This window comes from Aegilops tauschii, chromosome 2 (genome assembly GCF_002575655.3).
Source record: "Aegilops tauschii subsp. strangulata cultivar AL8/78 chromosome 2, Aet v6.0, whole genome shotgun sequence".
Lineage (NCBI taxonomy): Eukaryota > Viridiplantae > Streptophyta > Magnoliopsida > Poales > Poaceae > Aegilops > Aegilops tauschii.
The window spans coordinates 598,007,992-598,020,960 of NC_053036.3; positions in this window are offsets into that span (position 1 = coordinate 598,007,992).

Consider the following 12,969-nt stretch of genomic DNA (forward strand, 5'->3'; position numbering starts at 1 on the left):
AAAACGTGAGGGGCCCCCGCTGTAGGGTGTTGCAATACGTTCATGATTTGCTTATGGTGGGTTGCGAGAGTGACAGAAGCTTAAACCCGAGTAGGTGGGTTGTTGCGTATGGGATAAAGAGGACTTTATACTTAATGCTATGGTTGGGTTTTCATGACCTTAATGATATTAAGTAGTTGCGGATGCTTGATAGGGGTCCAATCATAAGTGCATATGATCCAAGTAGAGAAAGTATGTTAGCTCATGCCTCTCCCTCATGTAAAATTGCAAGAATGATTACCGGTACTTGTTATCGATTACCTAGGGACAAATGACTTTCTTGTTGACAAAAGCTATCCACTTTTATTACCTTGCAATTTATCCATAGTTTTATTCTCACAAAGTACTCATAGCTTTATCCTTGCAAAATAGTTTCATACTTGTTTCCGGTAAAGCGAACGTCAAGTGTGCATAGAGTTGTCTTGGTGGTCGATAGAACTTGAGGGAATATTTGTTCTGCCTTTACCTCCTCGTTGGATTCAACACTCTTATTTATCGAAGAAGGCTACAAATGATCCCCTATACTTGTGGGTTATCAGACATGGTATCGCTCCAAGCAGCACTGCACAGCGCCACCTCCGGCCCCTCGTTATCCGACAGCACCTCCGATTGGTACCTCGACTCGGGTGTTGTTGCGCACATGGCATCAATTCCTGGTACTCTTTCTTCTCTTCGTCCTTCTTCCACTCACACCTCTCTCATCATTGGGAATGGTGCTCATCTTCCCATCACATACGTTGCAACCGGCTCCGTCCCCACCCCCACCAATCTCCTCGAGCTCAGTAGTGTCCTTCTTACCCCGTCCCTTGTCAAAAATCTGCTCTTTGTTCGTCAAATTTGTCGTCAAAATATAGTTTTAGTAGAATTTGATGAGTTTGATTTTTCTGGCAAGTACCTCCACACCTGGACAGTGATTCTCCACAGTGATTCAAAGGGCGATCTGTGCCTCGTCTCCGGTGCGTATTTGTCATGCCCTGCTCTACCCTTCACTGGCGCGCTCACCACTAATCTCTAGCATCAGCGGTTGGGTCACCCAGGGCGTGCTCCGCTCGCTGGCTTTGAGTTTGCCTACACCCAGTCCTTCCCACACTCCTATTGTGCGTATCGTGTGGGAAAACACACGCGGCTTCCGCTTCAGCAATCCAACAATGGTAGTTTCTTTCCCTTCCAGTTGTTGCATTTAGATGTTTGGGTTTCCCCTGTCGCAAGTGTTTATGGTTATCAGTTTTACCTCTATGACTACACACATTATGTATGGACTTTTCCTTTGCAACACAAGTTTGAAGCATTGTCTGTCATTGTTCAGTTTTATGCTCATGTTCAGTCTCAATTCGAGCGGCATTAGCTTGCATTGCAAAATGATAATGGCCGCAAGTTCGATAATGCTATTGTTCTCTCTATGCTCTCCTCCCATGGCACTGTCTTGCGACTCTCTTGCATGTACACTAGTCAGCAAAACAGCAAGGCTAAGCGGATCTTGCGTATGCTCAATGATGGTGTTCGCTCTTTGTTGTTTTACTCTTCCATGCCGCCATGCTTTTGGGCAGAAGCGCTCGGCACCTCCACCTTCCTGCTGAACCGCCGGCCATGTCGTTCTAGTTCACCCACCACGCCACACGAAATCCTTCTTGGAGTTGCACCAGACTACTCCCTCCTTTGCATTTTTCGTTGTCTATGCTACCCAAATACATCCGCCACCACATGCTACAAACTCAATCATCGCTCTGTCGCCTATGTCTTCCTCGGGTATTCCTCTGATCATTGCGGCTACCGGTGTTTCAAACACGCATCCAATCGTGTTCTCACCTTGCGGCATGTTTGCTTCGATGAGCATGTGTTTCCATTTGTTGCCAATTCCCCAGTCCCCGCCCCTTCGCTGCCTTGCTATCATCTTCATCGGTGTCGCTCGCCGGTGGGGTCTGTCCACCATCACGTGTGCGCTCTTCGACATCAAGCACCATCGCGCGATCTCCATCTGAAAGCACAAGTGCTCCCTGGGTGATTTTGGTAATTAATGTCAACATATTTCTTGTTGGACTAATGGTTCTATCTAGTGTATTTCAGACAAGTTCAACAATGGCGTGGCAAAGACAAGAGGATGTGGAACCCCTTCAAAATAATAAGGACAAAGGTTGGCAAAAGCTCAAGACTCTTCATCTTTATTTTAGTGATCCAAGATCACATTGAGTCCATAGGAAAGCCAGTAATATTAAAAGGGGATGAGGTGTTGCTTAATGGTCTACCTGCTCAAATGCTTAGTGATATTGCTTCAAAACCCTCAGCCACTTTCTCCATCCAAATATGTCCAAAACCCAAACTCCAACTCGGCCCCACCGATTCTTTCTATCCAGAGCCACCGAGTTTAGTTGACATAGCCACGGCCAAAAACCCTAACAGTTTGATCTCACTGATACGGATCTCGGTCTCACCGAGATGGACTTGCCAGTGCTCTGTGACTTGTTGCATTTATTTTGGTCTCACCGAGTTATGCAATCGATCTCACCGAGTTGGCTTGATAGACTCTCTTTTGCTTATTATTTCACTTTGGTCTCACCGAGTTGATGCAATCGGCGCCACTGAGATGATGTTTGCCCTAAACCCTAGCACATCAGTCCTACCGAGTTGTTCTAGTCGGTCCCACCGAGATTCCTTCCCATTTTTGAGCTAAGCGGTGCCACCGAGTTTAACCATTTGGTCTCACCGAGATTAGTCAAATGTGTGTAACGGTTGGATTTTGTGTGGAGGCTATTTATACCCCTCCACCCCCTTCTCCATTTGTGAGAGAGCCATCAGAACGTGCCTACACTTCCACCATACATTTCTGAGAGAGAACCACCTACTCATGTGTTGAGATCAAGAAATTCCATTGCCTCTGTCAAGATGTGGAGTTCAACCAAGAAGTTTGTAAGGCTAGGAGATCGCCTACTTCGTGAAGATCTACCCGAGTGAGGCAAGTCCTTCGTGGGCGATGGCCATGGTGGGATAGACAATGTTGCTTCTTTGTGGGCCCTTCGTGGGTGGAACCCTCCCTGGACTCGCACAACTGTTACCCTTCGTGGGTTGAAGTCTCCATTAACGTGGACGTACGATAGCACCACCTATCAGAACCATGCCAAAAATCTCCGTGTCTCCATTGTGTTTGCAAACTCCAATCCCATCACTTTACTTTCTTGCAATTTGCATGCTTTACTCTTTCCGCTGCATATACTCTTGTCATGCTTGCTTGAAATGTATTGTGAGTGCTTTAACATGTGCTAAACTCAACCTTAACTTGAAGAAATTAAAAACTGCCACTTTTACTTGTTAAGGGTCTAATCACCCCCCCCCCTAGACCCCTCTTCTCGATCCTTTCACCATCCCATAGTCTGTGCACTCGCCCTTCGTCTGCGCCCCTCTTCCGTTCAAACGGAGCCCCTGGATCTTCACCCCGCGGTCGGGACGCACCCTCATCTTGCACACGTGCCAGATTCGAACTCCACCCATCAGTCCTCCTTGGACAGCCCACGTATTTTCCCTACAGTTGCGCGCACCCCTGGTTCAAATTCAGAGGGTGCATCCTCTGCGGGCACCTCGTCGTCAAGCTCCGTGTCGTCGCCCGTCCTACCGCCAGCACACGGCGTGGTCACACGTGCGTGGGCTAATGTCTTTCGGCCCAACCTGCACTACGTACGTGACTATGCCTGTGTCATCGACACGCGCCGCCCGGTGGCGCTTCACCGCTTCCTGGTTCTGTTCGCGCCATCGTGCGTGATCCGAACTGGCTCGCCGCGATGCATGGTAAGTTCTTGGCCCTCATCAACAATCACACATGGGCGCTCATGCCACGCCCGCCTCGTGCCAACCTCATCTCTGACAAATGGTTTTTCCGCCACAAAAATCGTGCAGATGGCTCGCTCAAAAGGTACAAGGCCAGGTGGGTCGTGTGTGGGTTCAGGCAGTGCCCGGGAGTCGACTATGGTGATACGTCTCCAACGTATCTATAATTTTTTATTGTTCCATGCTATTATATATTTTGTTTTGGATGTTTAATGGGCTTTATTATACACTTTTATATTATTTTTGGGACTAACCTATTAACCGGAGGCCCAGCCCAAATTGCTGTTTTTTTTTGCCTATTTTAGTGTTTTGAAGGAAAGGAATATCAAACGGAGTCCAAACGGAATGAAACCTTCGGGAACGTGATTTTTGGAACAAACGTGATCCAGAGGACTTGGAGTGGACGTCAAGAAACGAACGAGGAGGCCACGAGGCAGGGAGGCGCGCCTGCCCCCCCCTGGGTGCGCCCCCCACCCTCATGGGCCTCTCGTAGCTCTCCTGACTGACCTCTTTCGCCTATATATACTCATATACCCTGGAAACATCAGATACGGAGCCAAAACCCTATTTCCACCGCCGCAACTCTCTGTACCCGTGAGATCCCATCTTGGGGCCTTTTCCGGCGCTCCGCCGGAGGGGGCATTGATCACGGAGGGCTTCTACATCAACACCATAGCCTCTCCGATGATGTGTGAGTAGTTTACCTCAGACCTTCGGGGCCATAGTTATTAGCTAGATGGCTTCTTATCTCTCTTTGGATCTCAATACAAAGTTCTCCTCGATTCTCTTGGAGATCTATTCGATGTAATCTTCATTTGCGGTGTGTTTGTCGAGATCCGATGAATTGTGAGTTTATGATCAAGTTTATCTATGAAAAATATTTGAATCTCCTCTGAATTCTTTTTTGTATGATTGGTTATCTTTGCAAGTCTCTTCGAATTATCAGTTTGGTTTGGCCTACTAGATTGATCTTTCTTGCAATGGGAGAAGTGCTTAGCTTTGGGTTCAATCTTGCGGTACTCGATCCCAGTGACAGCAGGGGAAACGACACGTATTGTATTGTTGCCATCGAGGATAAAAAGATGGGGTTTATATTATATTGCATGAGTTTATCCCTCTACATCATGTCATCTTGCTTAAAGTGTTACTTCGTTCTTATGAACTTAATACTCTAGATGCATGCTGGATAGCGGTCGATGTGTGGAGTAATAGTAGTAGATGCAGGCAGGAGTCGGTCTACCTGTCACGGACATGATGCCTATATACATGATCATACCTAGATATTCTCATAACTATGCTCAATTCTATCAATTGCTCGACAGTATTCGTTTACCCACCGTAATACTTATGCTCTTGAGAGAAGCCACTAGTGAAACCTATGGCCCCGGGTCTATTTTCCATCTTATTAATCTCCCGTTATTTCTATTACCGTTTACCTTGCAATCTTTACTTTTACTCTTTATCATAAAAATACCAAAAATATTATCTTATCATCTCTATCAGATCTCACTCTCGTAAGTGACCGTGAAGGGATTGACAACCCCTTTATCGCTTACGTTGCGAGGTTCTTATTCGTTTGTGTAGGTGTGTGGGACTTGAGCGTGGTCTCCTACTGGATTGATACCTTGGTTCTCAAAAACGGAGGGAAATACTTACGCTACTTTACTGCATCACCCTTTCCTCTTCAAGGGAAAACCAATGCAGTGCTCAAGAGGTACCAAGAAAGATTTCTGGCGCCGTTGCCGGGGAGTCTACCCACAAGTCAAGACATACCAAGTACCCATCACAAACTCTTATCCCTCGCATTACATTATTTGCCATTTTCCTCTCGTTTTCCTCTCCCCCACTTCACCCTTGCCTTTTATTCGCCCTTCTTCTATTCGTCTTTTCGTTTGCCTTGATGTCTTACTTGGCTCGTTTGCTCGTTTGGTTGGAATAATTTATTGCTAAACAGAGAACCTAAGATCTATGGATCCTCATCAGCTTGCTAATATTTTTATGAGATCCAATTATGATGAACCAATTGCTAGTGAGTTTTGTGCACTAGATTATCTTTATGAAGTTTTGCTTGAAATTTGTGAATCTAAAAATTATGATGAAGAAATTTATGAAGAGATTCACGATAGCTCCTTCAATAAAAATCATGATTGCAATGATTTTACTATAAATTCTCTTCATGTAAATTGTGCTAATAATATTCAAAACCCTAAGCTTGGGGATGCTAGTTTTGCTATGTCTACTACTTGTTGCAATGATCATGATTGGGGTGATTCTTCTTATGATCTTGAAAATTTATTTAAGTCCCATGATGAATATGAGATTGATAATAGTGTTTGCAATAATATTGAAAGTGGGTTTGGAAGAGTGTCAACTTTAGATCCCACTTATTTGGAGAACATTCAATCTTATGGTATTTTTGATAAAAGTGGGTTTGGAGATGTCATGACTTTAGTTAATGATAATCCCACTATTTTGGAAGAGTGTCAACTTCGCATGCATGTGGATCGTGTTGAGAATATGTTATGTGATAGCTATTTTGTTGAATTTTCCTATGATCCTACATGTAATTATAATGAGAGAGGAAAATATGGTTGTAGAAATTTTTATCTTACTAAATTACCTCTCGTCATGTTGAGATTGCTATCGTCTCTTTCTTCTTCCTTGCATATGCTAATTTTTGCTTGCTATGATAATTTGTGTGCTTATAAAATGCCTATGCATAGGAATTATGTTAGACTTAGATGTGTTTGTCACGTGTTTTATGATGCTATTTTTGTGCTTTAATTCTTATCTTTTATGTGAGCATCATTGAAATCTCAATGCCTAGCTAAAAAGGCTTTAAAGAAAAGCGCTTGTTGGGAGACAACCCAATATTTATCCTTGCTATTTAGTAATAAATATTTGATCTAGCCTCTCGTTAGATTTGTTTTTATGTTTTAATTAGTGTTTGTGCCAAGTAAAACCTATAGGATCTTCTTGGATAATAGTTATTTGATCTTGCTGAAAAAGTCAGAAACTTTATGCTCATGAAAACAACTGTTTAAAATCACCAGAACATGATAAAATACTTATTCCAATTGCAGTAGATCAATAAACAAATTATTTAGGATTTCCTATTTTTTCAGAATTTTCGGAGTTACAGAAGTTTGCGTTAGATACAGATTACTACAGACTGTTCTGTTTTTGACAGATTCTGTTTTTAGTGTGTTGTTTGCTTATTTTGATGAGTCTATGGTTAGTAAAAGAGTTTATAAACCATAGAGAAGTTGGAATACAGTGGGTTTAACACCAATATAAATAAAGAATGAGTTCAATACAGTACCTTGAAGTAGTGTTTTGTTTTATTTCGCTAACGGAGCTCATGAGTTTTTCTTTTGAGTTTTGTGTTGTGAAGTTTTCAAGTTTTGGGTAAAGATTTGATGGATTATGGAACAAGGATTGGCAAGAGCCTAAGCTTGGGGATGCCCAAGGCACCCCAAGGTAAAATTCAAGGACAACCAAAAGCCTAAGCTTTGGGGTCCCCCCGGAAGGCATCCCCTCTTTCGTCTTCGTCTATCGGTAACTTTACTTGGGGCTATATTTTTATTCACCACATGATATGTGTTTTGCTTGGAGCGTCTTGTATGATTTGAGTCTTTACTTTTTAGTTTACCACAATCATCCTTGCTGAATACACTTTTGAGAGAGACACACATGATTCGGAATTTATTAGAATACTCTATGTGCTTCACTTATATCTTTTGAGCTATATAGTTTTTGCTCTAGTGCTTCACTTATATATTTTAGAGCACGGTGGTGGTTTTGTTTTATAGAAATTATTGATCTCTCATGCTTCACTTATATTATTTTGAGAGTCCTACAAAACAGCATGGTAATTTGCTTCAATCATAAAATTAGTCCTAATATGATAGGCATCCAAGTAGTAAAAAAAAATCTTATGAGTGTGTTGAATACTATGAGAAGTTTGATGCTTGATAATTGTTTTGAGATATGAAGATGGTGATATTAGAGTCATGCTAGTTGAGTGGTTATTAATTTGAGAAATACTTGTGTTAAAGTTTGTGATTCCCGTAGCATGCACGTATTGTGAACCGTTATGTGATGAAGTCGGAGCATAATTTTTTTATTGATTGTCTTCCTTATGAGTGGCGGTCGGGGACGAGCGATGGTCTTTTCCTACCAATCTATCCCCCTAGGAGCATGCGCGTAATACTTTGCTTTGATAACTTGTAGATTTTTACAGCAAGTATATGAGTTCTTTATGACTAATGTTGAGTCCATGGATTATACGCACTCTCATCCTTCCACCATTGCTAGCCTCTCTAATACCGCGCACTTTTTGACGGTATCATACACCCACCATATACCTTCCTCAAAACAGCCACCATACCTACCTATCATGGCATTTCCATAGCCATTCCGAGATATATTGCCATGCAACTTACCACCGTTTCGTTTACTATGACACGCTTCATCATTGTCATATTGCTTTGCGTGATCATGTAGTTGACATCGTATTTGTGGCAAAGCCACCGTTCATTATCTTCATACATGTCACTCTTGATTCATTGCATATCCTGGTACACCGCTGGAGGCATTCATATAGAGTCATATTTTGTTCTAAGTATCGAGTTGTAATACTTGAGTTGTAAGTAAATAAAAGTGTGAAGATCATCATTATTAGAGCATTGTCCCAAGTGAGGAAAGGATGATGGAGAGTATGATTCCCCCACAAGTCGGGATGAGACACCGGACAAAAATGAGAAAAAAAAAAAGAGGCCAAAAAGAAAAAAAAAAGAGAAGGCCCAAATAAAAAATGATGAGAGAAAAAAAAGAGAAGGGACAATGTTACTATCCTTTTTCCACACTTGTGCTTCAAAGTAGCACCATGATCTTTATGATAGAGAGTCTCTTGATTTGTCACTTTCATATACTAGTGGGAATTTTTCATTATAGAACCTGGCTTGTATATTCCAATGATGGGCTTCCTCAAATTGCCCTAGGTCTTCGTGAGCAAGCAAGTTGGATGCACACCCACTTAGTTTCTTTTGATGAGCTTTCATACACTTATAGCTCTAGTGCATCCGTTGCATGGCAATCCCTACTCACTCACATTAATATCTATTAATGGGCATCTCCATAGCCCGTTGATACGCCTAGTTGATGTGAGACTATCTTCTCCTTTTTGTCTTCTCCACAACCACCATTCTATTCCACCTATAGTGCTATATCCATGGCTCACGCTCATGTATTGCGTGAAGATTGAAAAAGTTTGAGAACACCAAAAGTATGAAACAATTGCTTGGCTTGTCATCGGGGTTGTGCATGATTTAAATATCTTGTGTGGTGAAGATAGAGCATAGCCAGACTATATGATTTTGTAGGGATAACTTTCTTTGGCCATGTTATTTTGAGAAGACATGATTGCTTTGTTAGTATGCTTGAAGTATTATTATTTTTATGTCAATATTAAACTATTATCTTGAATCTTTCAGATCTGAATATTCATGCCACAATTAAGAGAATTACATTGAAGAATTATGCTAAAGTAGCATTCCACATCAAAAAATCTGTTTTTATCATTTACCTACTCGAGGACGAGCAGGAATTAAGCTTGGGGATGTTTGATACGTCTCCAACGTATCTACAATTTTTGATTGTTCGATGCTATTATATATTCTGTTTTGGATGTTTAATGGGCTTTATTATACACTTTTATATTATTTTTGGGACTAACCTATTAACCGGAGGCCCAGCCCCAATTGTTGTTTTTTTTACTATTTCAGTGTTTCGAAGGAAAGGAACATCAAACGGAGTCCTAACGGCATGAAACCTTCGGGAACGTGATTTTTGGAACAAACGTGATCTAGAGGACTTGGAGTGGACGTCAAGAAACGAACGAGGAGGCCACGAGGCAGGGAAGCGCGCCTGCCCCCTGGGTGCGCCCCCCACCCTCGTGGGCCCCTCGTAGCTCTCCTAATCGACCTATTTCGCCTATATATACTCATATACCTTGGAAACATCAGATACGGAGCCAAAACCTATTTCCACCGCCGCAACTCTGTGTACCCGTGAGATCCCATCTTGGGGCCTTTTCCGGCGCTCCGCCGGAGGGGGCATTGATCACGGAGGGGGCATTGATCACGGAGGGCTTCTACATCAACACCATAGCCTCTCTGATGATGTGTGATTAGTTTACCTCAGACCTTCGGGTCCATAGTTATTAGCTAGATGGCTTCTTCTCTCTCTTCGGATCTCAATACAAAGTTCTCCTCGATTCTCTTGGAGATCTATTCGATGTAATCTTCTTTTGTGGTGTGTTTGTCAAGATCCGATGAATTGTGGGTTTATGATCAAGTTTATCTACGAACAATATTTGAATCTCCTCTGAATTCTTTTATGTATGATTGGTTATCTTTGCAAGTCTCTTCGAATTATCAGTTTGGTTTGGCCTACTAGATTGATCTTTCTTGCAATGGGAGAAGTGCTTAGCTTTGGGTTCAATCTTGCGGTGCTCGATCCCAGTGACAGCAAGGGAAATGACACGTATTGTATTATTGCCATCGAGGATAAAAAGATGGGGTTTATATCATATTGCATGAGTTTATCCCTCTACATCATGTCATCTTGCTTAAAGCGTTACTCCGTTCTTATGAACTTAATACTCTAGATCCATGCTGGATAGCGGTCGATGTGTGGAGTAATAGTAGTAGAGGCAGGCAGGAGTCGGTCTACTTGTCACGGACGTGATTCCTATATACATGATCATACCTAGATATTCTCATAACTATGCTCAATTCTATCAATTGCTCGACAGTAATTCGTTTACCCACCGTAATACTTATGCTCTTGAGAGAAGCCACTAGTGAAACCTATGGCCCCCGGGTCTATTTTCCATCATATTGATCTCCCGTTATTTCTATTACTGTTTACCTTGCAATCTTTACTTTTACTCTTTATCATAAAAATACCAAAAATATTATCTTATCATCTCTATCACATCTCACTCTCGTAAGTGACCGTGAAGGGATTGACAACGCCTTTATCGCTTTGGTTGCGAAGTTCTTCTTTGTTTGTGTAGGTGCGTGGGACTTGAGCGTGGTCTCCTACTGGATTGATACCTGCGTTCTCAAAAACTGAGGGAAATACTTACGCTACTTTACTGCATCACCCTTTCCTCTTCAAGGGAAAACCAACGCAGTGCTCAAGAGGTAGCATATGGCGAGACATTCTTGCCCGTCATTAAAGCTATGACGATCCACACCGTCTTTACGATTGTTGCCTCCCGAAACTGGCATGTCCATTAGTTTGACATGAAGAACGTGTTTCTTCATGGCACACTCTAGGAGGAGGTCTACTACTTGCAGCCGGTCAGCTGTTGGAAACGTAGCATGCAACTTCAAAATAATTCCTACGCTCACGCAAGATCTATCTAGGAGATGCATAGCAACGAGAGGGGGGGAGTGTGTCCACGTACCCTCGTAGACCGAAAGCGGAAGCGTTTGACAACGCGGTTGGTGTAGTTGAACTTCTTCTCGTTCCGACCGATGAAGCACCGAACGTACGGCACCTTTGAGTTCTGCACATGTTCAGCTCGATGATGTCCCTAGAACTCTTGATCCAGCAAAGTGTCGAGGGAGAGTTTCGTCAGCACGATGGCGTGGTGAAGGCAATGGTGAAGTGATTCGCGTAGGGCTTCGCCTAAGCACTACGACAATATGACCGGAGGCGTAAACTATGGAGGGGGGCGCCGCACACGGCTAGGAATCAATGTTGTGTGTTCTAGCGGTGCCCCCCCCCCCACATATATATATAGGTGGGAGATGGAGGGGAGCAGCAAGGGGCGCCCCAAGTAGGAGTAATCCTACTTGGGCGCCTACTCCAAGTCAGCCTCCCCCCTTCCATAAGTATCGGAGGGGGAAGGAAAGAGAGGGGGGAGAGAGGGAAAGGGGGGCCGAATCCTCCCCTTTCCTTCTCCCTTCCCTCCTTTCCTTCTCCCCCTATTTCGGCCTACATGGGGCGCACCAGCCCCTCAGGGGCTGGTCTGTCCCCTTCTTGGCCCATTAGGCCCATGTAGTTGCCGGGGGGTTGCCCGGAACCCCTTCCCGTGACCCGATATGTTCCCGGTACCCCCAGAACACTTCTGGTGTCCGAATATCATCGTCCTAAATATGAATCTTTACCTCTCGACCATTTACAGACTCCTCGTCATGTCCGTGATCTCATCCAGGAGTCCGAATAACATTTGGTCACCAAATCACATAACTCATATAATACAAAATCGCCATCGAACGTTAAGCGTGCAGACCCTACGGGTTCGAGAACTATGTAGACATGACCGAGACACCTCTCCGGTTAATAACCAATAGCGGAACCTTGATGCTCATATTGGTTCCCACATATTTTACGAAGATCTTTATCGGTCATACCGTAATGACAACATATGTTATTCCCTTTGTCATCGGTATGTTACTTGCCCGAGATTCGATCGTCGGTATCTTCATACCTAGTTCAATCTCGTTACCGGCAAGTCTCTTTACTCGTTCCGTAATACATCATCCCGCAACTAACTCATTATTCACATTGCTTGCAAGGCTTATTATGATGTGCATTACCGAGAGGGCCCAGAGATACCTCTCCAATACTCTGAGTGACAAATCCTAATCTCGATCTATGCCAACCCAACAAACACCTTCGGAGATACCTGTAGAGCATCTTTATAATCACCCAATTAAGTTGTGACGTTTGATAGCACACAAGGTATTCCTCCGGTATCCGGGAATTGCATAATCTCATAGTCAAAAAGGAATATGTATATGACATGAAGAAAGCAATAGCAATAAAACTTAACTATCATTATGCTAAGCTAACGGGTGGGTCTTGTCCATCACATCATTCTCTTAATGATGTGATCCCGTTCATGAAATGACAACTCATGTCTATGGTTAGGAAACTTAACCATCTTTGATTAACGAGCTAGTCTAGTAGAGGCTCACTAGGGACACTGTGTTTTATCTATGTATCCACACATGTATCAAGTTTCCGATTAATACAATTCTAGCATGAATAATAAACATTTATCATGATATAAGGAACTATAAATAACAACTTTAT